Genomic DNA, 18,717 nt, shown 5'->3' on the forward strand with positions numbered 1-18,717 from the left:
TCAACTATAAATTAATCTCCAACTATTTTGATAATCGATTAATTGGGTTTACAATTTCTTTATGAAGTGAAACTTTTGTGATGTCAGCTTGTTAAATGTGAATATTTTCTAGTGTCTTCTCTCCATTGTGACAGTAAACTGAATATTTTTGAATTGAGGACAAAACAAGGTATTTTAAGGAAGTGATCTTGGGCTTTTGGGAGACACTGATCCACATTTTCTGACATTGTATAAAAATACAATTTGAAAATAATCAGGGACTTTACTAGTAAATATAAATTTAAAAAAACAATGCCTCCCCGTCGGGGAATTGAACCCCGGTCTCCCGCGTGACAGGCGGGGATACTGACCACTATACTAACGAGGACAGCCAAAACCCTTTGAATGCAGTACCCCTTTTAACCATTACACAGGTGTCTATTGGACAGTGGTGCTGTTTCAACGTTTTGATAAATTACACACAAATAAATGAACAAATACAAATCCACATTTACCAGGTTGTTTCCCAGAAGACCTTCAGTGGTAATAAACATCTGTTTGAGCCATGTGAGTTAGAAAAAGCATCACTGATATGAAGATAACTAAAGCCAGCAGATGAGTATCAGCTCAAACAGGAATGAAGAGAAAGAGGCTTTTAAAACTAATGAATTTGAGTTTTAAGCTAAGTTAGTTAACTTTGTAATGAATAATGAATAGAAAATTACATTGTGATGATGTTGTAGTGAGTCCATTTCAAACTACAAGCGAAAAAACATCTAAATAACTGTTTAGATTATCTTTCATTGGCACAAAAACATTAGATTTAGTATTTAGTTTATACTTATTATATATATTTGGTGCAATGTAACCCTACAGGACTAATGTTCAGCATCAGTCAGCGTCCACTAAAAGTTCTGTTGTTGCTGCTGACAGATTATTATTTTAAGTCTGACAACATTATGGAAAGGATCCCTACAGTTTTGGCCAACCTTAGTTTGGTTATCTTTGCCTAAAAGCTGCTTTCGGGGACACATTGGAAAATCCGCATTTACATATTACAACTCTTTCTAACGGACAGTTATTACTTTCTTCTAAGAAAGCAGCAGGAAGCTACGTGAATATATGAAGTCATAACATGAATCACAGCAAAAAAACAAAACAATGTTTCCGCCCGGTCTCGAACCGGGGACCTTTCGCGTGTTAGGCGAACGTGATAACCACTACACTACGGAAACCCTGTGATGGCAAAGCTGTTCAGGAAAGTAAAAACACTTCACACTACGAAAATAGTTATGAGGACTATTCCTCAGAAAAATACGTCCTGCAAGTAAAGGCAGCTACACACTACATCGGCTGTCAGACTGTGGTGAGGTCGGTGACTCGAGTCTGTTTGGTGTGTTCCGTGCCGTTGTCCGTTGGAGGAGCTGTTGGCCTTCATTTTGGCTGATTTGACATGTTCAGTCAGCAAACAAGAGACATTTGAAGCTGTGGTGGAGAGGAGGTCACTGAACAAACTGTTATCTATCATGGATAACCCCGACCACCCTCTCCACCCCCCCACACTGGTCCAACAGAGGAGCACCTTCTCTAAGAGGCTCCGACAGCTTCGATGTCGCACGGACCGCTACAGGAAATCATTCCTACCACAGTGTGAGATTAGACTCCTAGACATCACAACTACACTGAATGCACCTTGCACAGCCTTGCACAATCATTACCAGTGAAACAGTTGTACATTTTTACTCCCCAACTTGCACATTAAATTTATCTATATATCGAAACAGTTGTACATTTTGTTTCCAAATTGTATATTTTTAAATATTGCTAGTGTATTATTCTATCATTATTTCATGTATATTTTTTTCCTATTATTTAAATGTTTACTCTGTACGTGTGCTGTGTGTCTGAAATTTTGCTGCTGACAAATTGCTAACAATGTCATTTCCCATTTTTTTGGGATCAATAAAAAAAATCTATCTATCAATCAATCAATCTAGCTGCTATCATCCTCATTTTTCCTGCCGCCACGGCATCACTATTTTATGAACGAAACATGTCGGCGAAACGTAAAATTGCTGATGACTCCTCCGTATGAAAAAAGAAAGTAAGGCTCTATCTCGAGAGTTACCTCCACTTCGATTTAATTGAAGGACAGGACAAGTTTCGGCCAGAATGTGTCTTTTGTGGCGGTAAGCTAGCTAATGACAGCATGAAGCCAAGCACAATGAAACGACACCAATTAACAAAACACCAGGAGACTGCTGGTGAAGGCCAGGACTTTTTTGAGAGGAAAAAGCAACATGCACTATCAAAAAGATCCACGGACATCAGAAAAGCATTTCAAAGAGCCGGCAGTGATTTACACAGAGCCACGGAGGCGTCATTTGAGTGTTCTCTATTAATTGCCATGGCTAAAAAGCCACACACTATTGGAGAGCAGCTAATCAAACTCAACTGCCTGAAAATTGTAGAGACTGTGTGGCCCACAGGTGGTGAAAACCGTCCCACTCTCTGATAATACTGTCAAAGACAGAATTGATAAAATGGCTAAAGATTGTCAAAACCAGCTGCACAAGACACTTAGAAATGTTCCCTTTGCCATTCAGTTGGATGAGTCCGTTCTCATCGTTTATGTGCAATATATTCACGGTGAGGACTTGAAACGAGACATTCTTATGTCTACCAATCTAACCACAACAACAACAGGACAAGATATTTTTATGGCTGTTGACTCTTACCTCTCATCAAACAACCTGCCCTACGAGAATCTTGTTGCATGCTGCACTGATGGCGCTGCAGCGACGATGGGCAAAAACAAGGGATTTCACAGCCGATTGAAGTAAAAAGTCCACAAAAAGATGCACAATTTTTCACTGTATGTTACATCGCCAAGCCTTAGCCAGTAAAAAACTGTCAGAAGACCTCAGTGACACCCTGGCAACTGTTGTTAAAGTTGTAAACTCCATCAAAGCTCGCCCTACGAACAAGAGACTGTTTGCCCAGCTGTGTGAGGATGAAGCTCATCAAACACTGCTGTTACACACAGAGGTACGTTGGTTGTCGCGTGGACAAGTGCTTGTGCGTTTTATGGAACTGCAGGAAAAAATAAAGGAATTCTTGCAAGATCACAATCAACAACTGTGCGAACAGCTGACTGACGCATTCTGGATCAAAACAGCATACCTAGCAGACATATTTGCTCTCTATAATGAGACAAACAAGCGGATGCAAGGCCCCGAATCAAACGTCATGCAGTGCAAAGAAGCTCTCAGCGCCTTTGTGCGCAAAATGGATTAAAGAGTTGGGAAAATGTCAAAAGGAGAGCAGCAACAACTTCCACTGCTGATGAAACGGTCTGGTGGCACTGTGCGTGTGTCTGTACGCACTGAGTTTACCCGACACGTGAACTTGCTCCAGGAGGAAATGAAGTCCCGTTTTGATGATGCTGACGAGTACTTATCAAAAGAGTCGTGGGTGATGGACCCCTACATTTCCAGCACGGAGGAAGTGGAATACATCGGCTGTGAAGATGAACTTGCTGAACTTCAAGCTGATTCTGCGTCAAAGATATATTTCCAGGAGAACGGATACAAAAAGTTTTGGATGGTCAAAGGACACGCTGTTGCACCAAGACAAGTGTAGCGTAGCTAGGTGGGACGAGGGAGAGAATATCATTACAGTATTGAATGATTGGAGCCCAGACGCAATTTTGTAATTTTCTCAATTTCTGATCCTCTGAATAAAAAACAGAAAATGTTTAAAGATCCAATTTTTTAATTTGTCAAGGTGGAAAAAAATGAAAAATTTGATATTTTAACCCATTTTTCTGTTTCTCCAAATTTCCGTTTGTGCTTAGAAAATTGAACTGATAAGTGTTACACTGACCCAGGATTATTCTCCCATTCAGCACCACGTATCTGTCTGAGACGGCCTTCAGCGCCCTTGTAACAATAAAAACAAAGGCCCGTAACAGGCTCGATGTACACCAGGACGTTAGGCTGGCTGTCACTAACCTCACACCGGACATGACATCCCTAGTCAGACAGATGCAAGCTCAAGGTGGCCATTAGTTCATGAATGAACAGCATGACAGAGTAAAACATGTTCATAAGAGTTTAATAAGTTATTATTAGTGTTACATTACAGCCAAATTAACACATATTGTGCTGTAGCTGTGTTAAAACAGGTTTATCATGATGTACATTTGCATAAAAACCTAAGAAAGACTGATTGTTATTGTTACTGTTAGAGCCAAATTCATTCTTAATAGCTTTGTCAAAACCACATGAAGTGCATGTGCATTTTGAAACTGCCCCTGTTTCAGTTTAATGTTCTGAGGGAGATTTTGGACAGATGTGCTGATTAATCATTTAGCCACTATTCTGATAATAACTCAGGGCCCGAACGCCAACAGCGGCGAAGGCCCTATTGGAACTGAAGGAATTATTATTATTTTCCCGGCAAATTAATTGGCTTTTTGAGGGGCTTAACATATTCAAAAACTCACCAGATTTGGCGGTCGCATCAACACTTTTCCTGACGTTTTTGTCACTTTTTACGATATTTTTGTCACTTTTTTCCACAACGTTTTTGTCGTTAACTTGCAATTTTTTAAGCTTTTTCGTCAATTTTTTCAACATTCTTTTAACTATTTTTTTTCTTAAATGCTATAAAATTGAATTAAACACCCACATTTTGTTAAAGTAGTGAACTGATCATTTTATTAAAGGGTAATTGTTGCCATCAACATTTTTACCGTGGTTTACCGTTACACCGGTAATCATTACATGCCTACTAAAGACAAAGGATCAGTCCATTCGGGATATATGGGGGGGTTGATTGACTCATTTCACATATAATTGCATGTTTAATCCCAATAAATCATGATATATAACCTATTTTTGTTTAAATATCAGCCTGGATGTGATCTGTACATAATTTAAAAATATAAATGAATGTTTCCGCCCGGTTTCGAACCGGGGACCTTTCGCGTGTGAGGCGAACGTGATAACCACTACACTACGGAAACTGCCATGCATGTAACTGAATACATATTTTATTAAATATGACTGAAAAACACATTTCCAGTGATTTGAGAGGAACTGACAGTGAACACAGACGCAAACAGACACACACACAGACATGAAACGATCATACCGGAGTCAGCACTACATACATTCAGTTCTTCCAACCTGGACCCTTTTATGCTCTAGTTTCTTCTCTCCAAAATGATTGCCTTCAAGATGGTGAGTTCATAGGTCTTTTTGAGTGCTGAACTGGGACACAGCTTCTGTATCATAAAAGGAAGCGTTAATCACACTTATTTTCATAACAATCAAGTATCAAAAACTAAGGAGCACACAGTATATAAGGTTACGTCACAGATAGGAGGTTATCACGGGGGATTAGCTCAAATGGTAGAGCGCTCGCTTAGCATGCGAGAGGTAGCGGGATCGATGCCCGCATCCTCCAATGTTTTTTTTTTTCACATGACAGGACAAAAAAGATGGTGCACTCTTAAGCTGAATCCCATTTCTCCCATTTAACCATTACATAGGTGTCTATGGGACAGTGGCGCTGTTTCAACATTTTAATATGTACATCATCATCCAAGCTATCAAACACTACTTTACAATTTACAATATGGTCCAGCTGCGGCTTGTGTCCACTCACGCCACGCCCCCGCTCACGCTACGCCCCCCGCTCACGTCACGCCCCTTATTTTCTTCGCCTTCAAAATAAAAGCCAGTTTGGGGTGGAACTATAGAATGTCAGTTCATATTGTATTGGATTCGTTTTTTTAATTTGCTAATACATAATACATTGAACTGCAAACAACAATCATCAGTTCATGTTGTATTGGATTAGTTTTTTTTTATTTGCTAATTTATAATACAAACAACAAAACTTCAAATATGTATTTAAAAAAAAATCTATATCCGTAGTATAATTTCAATCCCTCTCACCACTGCATAGATGCTTGGAAATGTATGCATTTGACTTTGTTTTAAAGATGTGGGGCCAGAAGTGGAGGAAGAAGATATTGGTGACAGGAGGAAGGAAATAACAGGATTATTTGGCAATGGGAAAGAAACAGGGGATAATGCCTTAGTTAAGGGAGTTTTTCCTCGCTACTGTCACACTAAATGCTTGCTCTTGGGGGAATTACTGGAATTGTTGGTCTTTGTAAATTATAGAATGTGGTCTAGACCTACTCTATCTGTAAAGTGTCTTGAGATAACTCGTTATTTTATACTATAAATAAAATTGACTTGAATGAGATAATTTGTTGCTAATAACATTTTATTCAAAAACAAAATCAAAACATATGGTATGTATGTCACAAACAGCAGATTACTTACAGTAAGGCTTAGAAGAACATGTTTGGCACAGTTAAAAGCCAACAAGTAAGAGTGTTTTTTTAAGGTGAAGTTAGAAAGAATATCAATCAATAGAGAGTCAATAGACAGAGCCTGTTAACTTTCTCTAGGTCAAACACAGAAAATTGTTAAGAGTCAGGAAATAAGGCAGGACTGCCTGATTAAAACTACTTGACAAGACAAAATAAAGCAGATAGGTTTTATGCTTTGGACTAAATAATATAACTTTGGGTTTATTCTCATTCTGCTGTAAAAACGTTTCAGTCCACCAGGCTCCTGGAGATAATAATTGGTTAGTTTACTGTAATTATTAGGCTCCAAAGGTACATACTGTAGGTAAATCCGTACCTGTACCTGTCTATTCTTGTTTTGAACATGATAATATGTTGTGCACAACTAGGATAATAAATAAATGAAGGGGAAGGACCGAATCCTCTGATTCTGATGGTTATGCACTGGTGAAATCACAGTAATAAACATAATATAATTATATTGTGATAACATTTTGACTTATATACTAATGAGCTATAACACTATTTAGGAGAAGAGAAGTGAAGCCGGATAGGCTTCACAGCTACAGACTGTTTAGATTCAATGTTTCACCTGTTCAACATGTCTGGACTGTGGGAGGAAGGAAGGAAACCCACACGGACATGGGAGAGATCGTGACTGTACTGTAAGTAAACACAACCACATGCAAACACATGCTGCTGAACACAGAAAGACCCCCGCTGGTTGGAAACAAGAACATTCCTGCAGTAAAAGTGCTGAACACTGAGTCAACCATGAAGATGTGGATGTAAATATATGAGAGGACATGTTAGATTGACATGAATGGGGCTGGGTAGGGATTTGCCTTCTTGTAGTTTTTCTTCATCTTATTCATCTGTTCTCCATCAAACCCTCCTTATTTTGTGAGAGTAATTGTTGTGTTCCAAACAACCTTATGTACGTATTTTAGAGTTTTTGGTACCCTGGTGATCAATGAACAATCTTTTTCACCATCTCTCTTCGGGTTGACCTCTGGTCTGAGAAGATGAACCTGTTCTTCTCTCAGGAATTCCCGTCTCTCTTAAAGTTTTCACTTATCCAAATATTTCAAAATCTACTGGATGGATTGGATGGAAAGTTTGGTGCACACATAGCTCAGGGTGTCTCTAGGGTCACAGCAAAGTCCCAGCTTATTGGAGGACACAAAAAGGTGGGTGACAGCAGCTGTGTTTGTTGCATGGGTGAGTCCTGGTAATGCAACTACTGTCTGTGTGTGTTCTCCTTTTCCTGGGCTGGTCGCAGTAGAGTACATTTGAGTAGAAGGCTCTCTCTAGATTGAAGCACTAAAAGAGAAAAATAGAGTAAATAAATGCAGCAAGTACATATTAAATTATTTTTTCATACCCCTTTGTTACATAAAAAGAAAAGTAATTGTATTATTTATTTGTTACATTAATCTAATCTTCCTTTTTCAGATGCTCAGAGCTATTTGTTAAAAGTTCAATGACAAAGTAAATGTCCTGGGGAGCATGTGTCAGGGTGGTACATACAAAGTAATCAGTTCTGTTTCTTCTGATGTTTAAAATACATCTGACAATGCAGTAATGATGTTGTGAAATGTCATGTAGCAATAATAATGAAGTCAGATATGCCAGACCGCATTATTATTTTTACTATTATTATATTACTCTGTTGCTTTTATTCAATTTGAATACATTTATTAACTTTACAACTACTATTGTGACACTGCATTTTGCAGTACTTTAATGTGTAGGTCTTAAATTTCATTCACTGTTCACCACAGTCATGAGGCGATACCAAAATTTGCAGTCAGTTATTTCAATAAAACATGAGATATTTAATATCACATTGTATGTTTTTCAAAAAAAAAAAAATACCTGCATGTTTAACTGTGTTTGGCTTGTGGCCCTGTAAATGAGGGACCAGCTTACACAAGTCTCCCTTCTTTTCACAAAGGGGACACTTGTACTGTGAATCACAGGTCGGTACCAACTGAGGATCATTGTGCTCTGGCAGAACAGACTGAAGAGAAGAGAAGAGGAAGAAATGATATATACAACACAATGTTAGTAAAAGAAGCTTTAACTTTTGAATGTAGCCAATTCTCAATAATTCAAATTACATTAAAGTGACTATGTCACTTTGTAGTGTTTCTGAAACTCTGTCATATTTCATTTAATAAAAACTATCATCATCTGAAGTACCTCACTCAAACACACACACACACACACACACACACACACACAGACAGTTAGCTTAACTCTGACAGGCTAAGCTAACGTTAGCATACACTGACACAGCTAACTTTAGCATACTTTTAACACAACCTTTTACTATAAGCTATCATCAACATCAATAGCTGTAGATAGTAGCCTAATATTAATTTTAAACAAGCCGGGCTAAATAACTCTATTATCAGTAGCTTACCTGGTACTCACTGGCAATATGAAGCTATAAGTCGGACGTGCCGTGAGCGGACGGGGGCGTGGCGTGAGCGGCCGCAAGCCGCAGCTGGACCCTTCTCACAATTTAAGGTCCTATGAGTTAGAGAATTACACTGCATGCAAGAGTTCAACACATTGTGCACCACTTCCTGTGTCCACTAAGTCATAAAAATGATCCTGAAGTGGAAAAAAAAAACTGTTTCCGCCCGGTTTCGAACCGGGGACCTTTCGCGTGTGAGGCGAACGTGATAACCACTACACTACGGAAACTGCCATGTATGAAAGTGGGGACATATTTTTTTAAATATATGACTGAAAAACACACACACACACACACACACACACACACACACACACACACACACACACACACACACACACACACACACACATAATACAATCATACCCGAGTAAGCACTACATATAAGCTACGTAGTGTAACTTATTGTGGCAATAAACATTTTCTGATTCTTTTAAGACATTCACTCTGCTAATTCTGCCTCAAATCATCTGCAAATCTACAAACTTTTTGTTACATATAAACAGACCACTCAGTTGTTCCAACCTGAAGCCTTTTCTGTTAATATTTACTACTTTCTTATCTCTTCTGTGACCGTACAAAAACAAGCGGTGTACTAGTAAACTCATACGTTAAGAGAAACGTGGTTAGATGTGTGTGAAACTACGCTGCAACCCTTGAACTGGGACACAGCTTCTGTATCATAAAAGCATTGTTTGGGACACTGAACCCATCACACTTAACAACTTTGGAATCTGCCAATACTGTGTGACGTATATAAGGTTAAGTCACATATGGGTGGCTATCACGGGGGATTAGCTCAAATGGTAGAGCGCTCGCTTAGCATGCGAGAGGTAGCGGGATCGATGCCCGCATCCTCCAATAATGTTTTTTTTCACATGACAGGACAAAAAAGATGGTGCACTCTTAGGCTGAATCCCATTTCTCTGTCTCACCCCTTCCGGGAAAAATATATGTTATCAACCCATACGGCGGGCCGCAGCACCCTCTTATTTCAATACAGACACAGGCTAATCAGAAAGCACTAAGGAAGTGCAGGTCACAACCATGTCTAGGATTTTATATAGGGAATATAGGGAATCAGTGAGAGTCTAATGATGAAAAGCCAAAAAATTGGAAATAAAAGGGAAAGGTGGCACTGAGATGGTCAGACTCAAAAGGAAAAAAGGGATCGTGTTGCTTGCTGTGCGTTGTTCATTCATTCACCGGACCATCCGAAACCCGCCCCACGCCCCTACGAAATTTCCAAGTAGATGTTTTGGTCCCACTCCGCCGCTATCCACATACAGTACAGTACAATACAAACAGTCCCATATAAGACCCATTCACCTTGTTTCACTTCACTATACTGTTTTTCAGTAGGGTAACGAATGATTAGTTACCCTTTTTCAAAAGGGTAAAGGTAACTACCCTTCTGAAAAAGGGTAACTACCCTTTCAAAAACAGTAACTACCTATTTTTTTGTGTACCTTATTGTAAAATGTTACCGAAGCAGTCGTTTGGTTGGTGGTCTAGTTACCCCAGAATAGGTGACTGTGGGCTGGATACAGAGCACCACAAACTGCCGGTGGTGTTGCTCCATCAGGGTACAGAGCACGGCTCTGTTCTGAAGGTGAGAAATAACCACGACCCCTGATTTGCATATAAGAAATGGAAATAAATAAATGTGGCATTAGGAAATAAAAGTCTCTTGAAATAAATAAATTTGGACTTATGAAATAAAAGTACCAACCAAAAGTAAAACCTTTTAATATATTTATTTAACTAACTAATTTATTTATTTCATGATGTATTTCTAAGGCAGTCCCTCCAGGATTTCGCGGCCTTTTTTTGAGATTGTTGCGGCCCAAAATGCCTGATTTCGCGGGAGCTTTTGTAAAAAATTGCAATTAAAGCTGCGATGTCTTTTGTATATTTGCTGTAATGAAGTTGAAGTTGCGGGAGACAGTGAAAGTTCCAAAAAAGTTGCGATTTTTGTTTTTTGTATAGTTACAAAAATTAAAAAAAGATATAAAAAGGAAACTTTTTTTTTTACTATAAGGTGACGGTTCCCGAAGACACAACTATATTCTATTTTAGTTATATATTTGTAACTGCAATAAAACAACAATTTGCTGCCAAACTACTTAATTACACAGGTTAAAAGCTAGCTAGCTAAATACAAGAAACATCAAACTAGCTTAATACACAGGTTAGCAGGTAGCTAGCTAAATACACAGGTTAAAAGCTAGCTAGCTTAATACACAGGTTAACAGCTAGCTAGCTTAATACACAGGTTAAAAGCTAGCTAGCTTAATACACAGGTTAACAGCTAGCTAGCTAAATACACAGGTTAACAGCTAGCTAGCTAAATACACAGGCTAAAAGCTAGCTAGCTAAATACACAGGTTAACATCAAGCTAGCTTAATACACAGGTTAACAGCTAGCTAGCCTAATACACAGGTTAACAGCTAGCTAGCTTAGTACACAGGTTATCAGCTAGCTAGCTAAATACACAGGTTAAAAGATAGCTAGCTAAATACACAGGTTAACATCAAGCTAGCTAAATACACAGGTTAATAGCTAGCTAGCTAAATACACAGGTTAACAGCTAGCTAAATACACAGGTTAACAGCTAGCTAAATACACAGGTTAACAGCTAGCTAGCTAAATACACAGGTTAACAGCTAGCTAGCTTAATACGCAGGTTAAAAGCTAGCTAGCTAAATACATAGGTTAAAAGCTAGCTAGCTAAATACACAGGTTAACAGCTAGCTAGCTAAATACACAGGTTAAAAGCTAGCTAAATACAAGAAACCGAATAACATTTAATTTAATTCGTAGGTTACCGCCCCTCGAGGCACCTAAGACCCTAACGCTGCCTCCACACTGGCAGTTGAAATCAGCTCCGATTCGGCTTCGAAACGACCTGAACTCATTCATTCACATTTAGCTATTGACATTATACCCTATATCACATTTAACTATTGACATTATACCCTATATCACATCTAACTATTGACATTATACCCTATATCACATTTAACTATTGACATTATACCCTATATCACATTTAACTATTGACATTATACCGCTATTTCACATTTAACTATTGACATTATACCCTATATCACATTTAACTATTGACATTATACCCTATATCACATTTGTAAAAAAGACCATTACTTTGAGCAGACTGGATTGGCTGTAGCGATACACTCTCTCTCTCCCTGTCATCAGTGGCTCGCTCTATCTGGACTAGTAACGTATCGCATGCGAACCACACCTCCATGTAGGCATCCACATACTGTTGGAGAAATGAGCGTGTTGATTGTGAGGCAATAAAGTATAATTAAGAAATGACACTTGTCTGGTTCTTATCGGACCCCCTTCAGTGGACTCGGATTCACTACTAACCAGTCAGTTACCGGTACATGGGTTACATGCACCATCGTGCACCCGTATTTACATGGTCCTTCGAGCCTGATCCAGGCCCACTGTTGTTGACGATGTCAGATTATCCAGATGCGCCCACAGAGCGGGTGCGGAGGCAGACTGCACTTCCAACACGTTTGATGGACTACTATCTTACTGGTCTAGAACCAAGGAGACGCAGTTCACTGCCTACATCAACACACGCTCCAACCGACCAAGCAAGGGAGGAAAAGAAGTATGAGAGGAGTAGAGACCAGAGTCGCTCATCTTCACCAGAAAGTCAGGAGCAGCACAGTCTATCACAATGGGTGATTCAGGACAGCTGGGATGAGAGTACCGATCTGTTACGAACGGAGAACAGAATCTTAAAGCTCGAGCAGAAGGCTCTCCTGGAGTCTATGCAGGAATTACGGCTACGTAATGAGGATCGACACCTCCAGGCTAAAGTGAGTGAGCACAAGCTAGAGCAGCTCAGACGCCAAACTACGCATGAGACCGAGCAGCTTCATCAGCAGTTACAACACCTAGGAAGACAACTCTATTAGTTGTTTAGTGTTGTCATTAGTGTTTTGTAACTCTAACGGTTACAAAACACTAATGGACCTGCAAGTCAGCCTCAGCCGACAATTCAGCATCAAAGTGATGATGCTGAGACGAGAGAAGGGAATAGAGTAGAGCATCGTAAAGCTCGTTCCCCTGAGTATCGCCACATGCATCGGAGACATTCACACAGATCGGTGAGGAGTCCCGGCCAGACACCAAGGAGCAGCCACGCTCACTCTCCTGTGAGTCACTACTCCCCAGAGTACTCACATGCCCGCTGATCTGAGAATTGGCGCACCACCGAGAGGCCCAGATTCAGTTCCCCTGACCGTTACTGTACAGAAGGGAGAGGTAATTGGGAAGCCACCAAGCAGCGCTACTCCCCACCAAGACACGGCGGTCCACGATACTATCGCTCTCACTCCAGACACCGCAGCCACAGTCCAGCTGGTGGCCAAGAACGGTCATATAGAGGTCCAACGCCTACTATACCAGACTTTGTTCATCCAAATCCTCGAGAGTTTGCACGTCTGAAAGTTGCACTAGACAACATCCTACCAGCTGATGCAACTGAAAGGTTCAAGTTCCAAATCCTAGTTGATCACCTGAAGCTTGAGGAAGCCCTATTGATTGCTGACTCCTACTCAAACTCACAGTACGTTTTCGCAGACACTATGGCTGCTCTTACTGAGCAGTATGGGCAGCCTCATCAGTTAGCTCTACAGAGGATTGCAGAGTTAATGGATGCTCCCAATGTAGCCAGTGAGGATGTAAAGGCCTTCCGCATGTTTGCATTAGAGGTGCGTTCCCTTGTGAGCATGCTGGAGCAGCTGGGGGGAAAGGGGAGAATGGAGCTGCAGTGTGGGTCCCATGTGTCTAGGTTGCTAGGGAAGCTACCTCATGACCTGAGAGCCCGTTTCCGTCGTTCTATTCACCCTCATCGCACTCCCATTCCCACGCTTTTGGATCTTTCGGACTGGTTAGAGTTTGAGATTCAAGTCCAAGTGGATACTGCTCGATACGGCTCAAAGGGAGAGACATCAGCAAGGAAAGAAACACGGAAGGAACCCAAGTCTTCTGGGAAGATCACAACCATCTTCCTCGGCACAGAAAATAAACCGTCTGAGGGCAAGCCTGAGCCTAAATACCCCAAAGAGAGGCCAAAGAAATACTGTCCATACTGTGATAGTAGTAGGCATTCACTAAATGCATGCACTAATTTCAAGCAGTTGACAACACCTCAGAAACACAGCTGGATCAAGGATACTAAGGCCTGTTGGCGCTGTGGGCGGGCCCATCGAGCATCAGAGTGCAACTTGAAGATGTGTTGCCAGACATGCAACAATTGGCACCTACTTGTGCTCCACAAGGTAAATGAGAAGGCTGATAACCGAGTAGTGAACAGCAACAGTTCTCCAACGACTGCAGAGGAAGTACTCTACATTGATCGGCCAGTGGAAGGGCGCAAGGTTCTCCTTAAAGTCACTAAAGTCCTCTTACATTACGGAGATCAGACCCTAGAATCGTACGCGATCCTGGATGATGGGTCAGAGCGGACAATCCTCCTTCATACCGCAGCTCAGCAGTTGGGCCTCCGGGGACAACCAGAGGATTTGCCCTTGCAGACAGTGCGGCAGGAGCTTCATGTCCTCCATGGGGCAGCTGTATCATTCAGGCTCTCCCCGGCCTCTCAACCAAAGAAACTTTATCAGATCGAAGGTGCCTTCACAGCTAAGAAACTGGGTTTGGCTGAACATACACACCCAGTCAGCTCACTTAAGCAGAAGTTCCGACATCTCAGGGGACTACCGCTACAGGACTTGGACCGGGTCTGCCCTGTGCTGCTTATCGGCTCGGACAATCCCCATTTAATTACGCCCATAGAGCCAGTTTGCTTTGGTCCCCCAGGAGGTCCTGCCGCAATCAATACACGCCTAGGCTGGACATTGCAGGGTCCAGCTCAGGGGCTGCTGCACCGCTTTACTGACCAGCAGTGTCTATTCACATGCCCGGAGCCACGGTATGGAGACCTGTACAGCAATGTTGAGAAACTGTAGCAAATGGACGTGCTGCCATGGCGCAGTGCGAAGGCCAGCACCAGGTCTCACCAGGACCAAGAAGCGATAAAGCTTCTCAAAGCCAAGACCATAAGTGTAGATGATAATGGACTTATGCGTTATGCCACTCACCTACTGCGTGTCCCTAACATGCCACAATTGCAAGCACCAAAGGAGGCGGTGCTCCCACAGTTACGCAGTACAGAGAGGAGACTGGCTAAATCACCCGAGCAGGCAAAGGCCTACATTGCAGAGATCTGTAGGCTTGAAGAGGCAGGCTTTGTAGTGAAGCTGGAGCCAGGAACAGAAGAAACCAAGAACAGCTGGTACATCCCCCACCATATGGTCCAGCACAATGGCAAGAACAGAGTTGTTTTCAACTGTTCGTTCCAGTTCCAGGGTGACAATCTCAACCAGCTCCTCCTTCCTGGGCCCACCTTGGGGTCTTCCCTCCTGGCTGTGCTACTTAGATTCCGGGAGCATGCTGTCGCCATCAGCAGTGATATTCGTGGAATGTTCCACCAGGTCAGACTGCTCCCCGAAGACCAGCCGCTTCTTAGATTCCTGTGGCGTGATCTGAAGCGAGAAGAACCTATCACCGTTTACGAATGGAGAGTTCTCCCATTCGGAACAACATGCAGTCCTTGTTGCGCGACATACGCATTGCAGAAGCATGTGCTGGATCACAGCCAGCCAGGAGAGGATGTACGCCAGACCGTTTTGCAGTCCTTCTATGTGGACAACTGTCTGCAGAGCTTACCATCAGAAGAAGAAGCACAAGTCCTTGTTGATAAGCTGCTAAACTTGCTTGCCGATGGGGGCTTCGAACTGAGACAGTGGGCAAGCAACAGGCCAGCTGTTATCAGTCACCTCCCAGCTGAAGCTAGGTCAGATAGTGCCGATCTTTGGATAGCACAAGGCCAACCGAATGCTCAGGAATCAACATTGGGATTGCACTGGCACTGCCCTACGGACACCCTATCCAAAAGCTACGCCTGCCGGTGTTCCCACAGGTCACTATGCGTACCATTTACAAAGTCCTGGCCAGCCAATACGACCCCCTTGGATTCATCATCCCTTACACAACGAGGGCCAAGGTGATAGTGCAGCAGCTATGGACTAAGCAACGTGACTGGGACGATCCTAACCTGCCTGAGCAGCTTCTTCACGCTTGGAAGGAATGGGAGAGCGAGTTGCCAGACCTGCAACACATTTCGCTACCACGATGCTACACCAGCTCAGAGATGGACCCTGGCAACAGTCAAAGAGAAATCCATGTGTTCTGTGATGCGTCTGAGCGTACCTATGGCTCAGTAGCCTATCTCAGGACTGAGGACCCAAGCGGTCAGGTGGAAATCGCCTTTCTAGCTGCTCGGTCAAGGGTAGCACCAAGAAAGCAGCAGACCATCCCAAGGTTAGAGCTCTGTGCAGCACTTACAGGAGCCCAATTATTCACAGTACTCAGCACAGAACTGTCTTTGCCCATCCATCAGGTTGTTCTATGGTCAGATTCCACCACCGTCCTATCCTGGCTGCAGTCCGACTCATATCGGTTTAAAGTCTTCGTTGGAACAAGGGTGGCGGAGATTCAAGACTTAACAGACCGGGAGGCATGGCGTTATGTAGACTCTGCCCAAAACCCAGCGGATGACATCACCCGGGGGAAAAGACTGTCAGAGCTTGGAAAGCAGTATCGTTGGTATCAGGGCCCCTCTTTCCTCTACAGCTCACCAGACCTGTGGCCACAGAAGCCGCTCACTTCTCAGCTCGACGGGGAGGAGATGAGGAAGCCAGTCATCTGTAACCTCACACTCACCAACCAAAGACCTCCAGGACTGGACCCGAGCCAGTTCAAGACCTTCGCGGAGCTTCTAGAATCAACAGCTCGTGACTTGTGTGAATCAGCTGATGGCTCTCCCTGTGCCGATGATTACCAGAAAGCCGAGAACTCTCTACTGCAACAAGTGCAGCAAGACTGTGAAGAACTGGCCCTGCTGCTGGCAGGAAAACCTGTGCCAAACAGTAGTCGGCTTCTCACTCTTCCTCCTGAGTTAGAAAGAAGCTCACAGATAATTCGGGTAGGCGGACGTCTGCGTCGCACCACCGGACTTGATCAAGCCAGCCTCCACCCTATAGTTCTGGACCCTAAGCACATGATTACACAGTTCATCATTAAGGACATAGACGGTTCTCTGCATCATCCAGGCCCAGAGCGTGTGTTCGCAGAGGCACGAAGGAAGTACTGGATACTGCGAGGAAGGGAAGCTATCCGGCGTCATCAGCGACAGTGTTCTGAATGTCAGCAGTGGCGAGGCAAACCTATCATCCCGAAGATGGCAGATCTCCCTCCTGCTAGATTGCGACTGTTCCAACCAGCTTTCTATTCCACGGGTGTCGACTGTTTCGGCACCTATATGGTCACAGTGGGTCGCAAGAAGGAGAAAAGATGGGGAATTGTGTTCAAATGCATGACGACCAGAGCAGTCTATCTTGACCTTCTCTCTGGCCTTGATACTGACTTCTTCCTCATGGCTTTCAGGCGCTTCATGTCCCGCAGGGGAAAGCCTTTCGAACTGCTATCTGATCAGGGCACCAACTTTAAAGGTGGAGAACGCGAACTAAAGCAGGCCTTCGCGGCCCTTGGACCAGAGATCCAAGCCCAGCTTGCCCCACAGCAAATCAAATTCAGGTTCAACCCACCAAGTGCACCACATTTCGGGGGCTGTTGGGAAAGGGAGATTCGCTCCCTCAAAAATGCTCTGAAAGTCACCCTGGGAGCACAGTCCGTTACAGAGGAAGTGTTACGCACGGTGTTGATTGAGATTGAAGGGATTTTGAACTCAAAACCCCTTGGCTACGTTTCTTCCGACATAACAGACCCGGATCCGGTTACCCCTAACTCCCTGCTATTGGGGCGGCCAGATGCCTCCCTTCCCCAGGTTGTCCATCCCAAAACTGAACTGTTGTCCAGGCGCAGATGGAGACACAGTCAACTGCTTAAAGACCATTTCTGGAAGCACTTTATCCAGTATTACTTACCAACTCTGCAGGCCCGGCAGAAATGGCTCTCTGAAACCCCAAACCTCTCTGCTGGTGCAGTTGTTGTGGTAGTGGACCCACAGTTACCACGGGCGTTATGGCCCGTCGGACGGATTACCCAGTGCATGGCAGGATCTGATGGTCGGGTCAGGTCTGTTAAAGTAGAAGTAGGCAGACATACCTACTTACGGCCAGTGTCTCGGATTATACGCCTCCCTGCTTTGCCGGACTAAATTGATGATCAGGCCCAAAGTCTCTGGTCTTACTGACTGTGCAGATTTCTACACAAAATCTGGGGGCGGCTGTAAAAAAGACCATTACTTTGAGCAGACTGGATTGGCTGTAGCGATACACTCTCTCTCTCCCTGTCATCAGTGGCTCGCTCTATCTGGACTAGTAACGTATCGCATGCGAACCACACCTCCATGTAGGCATCCACATACTGTTGGAGAAATGAGCGTGTTGATTGTGAGGCAATAAAGGATAATTAAGAAGTGACACTTGTCTGGTTCTTATCGGACCCCAATCAGTGGACTCGGATTCACTACTAACCAGTCAGTTACCGGTACATGGGTAGCACCATCGTGCACCCGTATTTACAACATTTAACTATTGACATTATACCACTATATCACATTTAACTATTGACATTATACCCTATATCACATTTAACTATTGACATTATACCCAATATCACATTTAACTATTGACATTATACCACTATATCACATTTAACCGACGTGACATGTCAACGTCCTGGGCAGCTGTTCTCCACGCAGCAGCCTCTCTATTTATATCTGTATCAGAG

General features: G+C 42.9%; 1 protein-coding gene and 6 non-coding genes across 7 annotated transcripts in view; 2 read left to right on the forward strand and 5 right to left on the reverse strand.

Moving 5' to 3' along the window:
- The window catches only part of LOC116036424 (bromodomain-containing protein DDB_G0280777-like), a 1,700,590-nt gene that overhangs the window by 959,171 nt on the left and 722,702 nt on the right, over positions 1-18,717 (reverse strand). The window lies entirely within an intron of this gene.
- Positions 296-367, reverse strand: trnad-guc. The gene has a single exon. It is a non-coding gene; the product is annotated as a tRNA-Asp (tRNA).
- trnav-aac lies at positions 1,142-1,214 on the reverse strand. The gene has a single exon. It is a non-coding gene; the product is annotated as a tRNA-Val (tRNA).
- trnav-cac lies at positions 4,936-5,008 on the reverse strand. Its single transcript has one exon. It is a non-coding gene; the product is annotated as a tRNA-Val (tRNA).
- Positions 5,379-5,451, forward strand: trnaa-agc. Its single transcript has one exon. It is a non-coding gene; the product is annotated as a tRNA-Ala (tRNA).
- On the reverse strand, positions 9,013-9,085 carry trnav-cac. The gene has a single exon. It is a non-coding gene; the product is annotated as a tRNA-Val (tRNA).
- On the forward strand, positions 9,644-9,716 carry trnaa-agc. Its single transcript has one exon. It is a non-coding gene; the product is annotated as a tRNA-Ala (tRNA).

Source organism: Sander lucioperca, chromosome 13 (assembly GCF_008315115.2).
Source record: "Sander lucioperca isolate FBNREF2018 chromosome 13, SLUC_FBN_1.2, whole genome shotgun sequence".
Taxonomy (NCBI): domain Eukaryota; kingdom Metazoa; phylum Chordata; class Actinopteri; order Perciformes; family Percidae; genus Sander; species Sander lucioperca.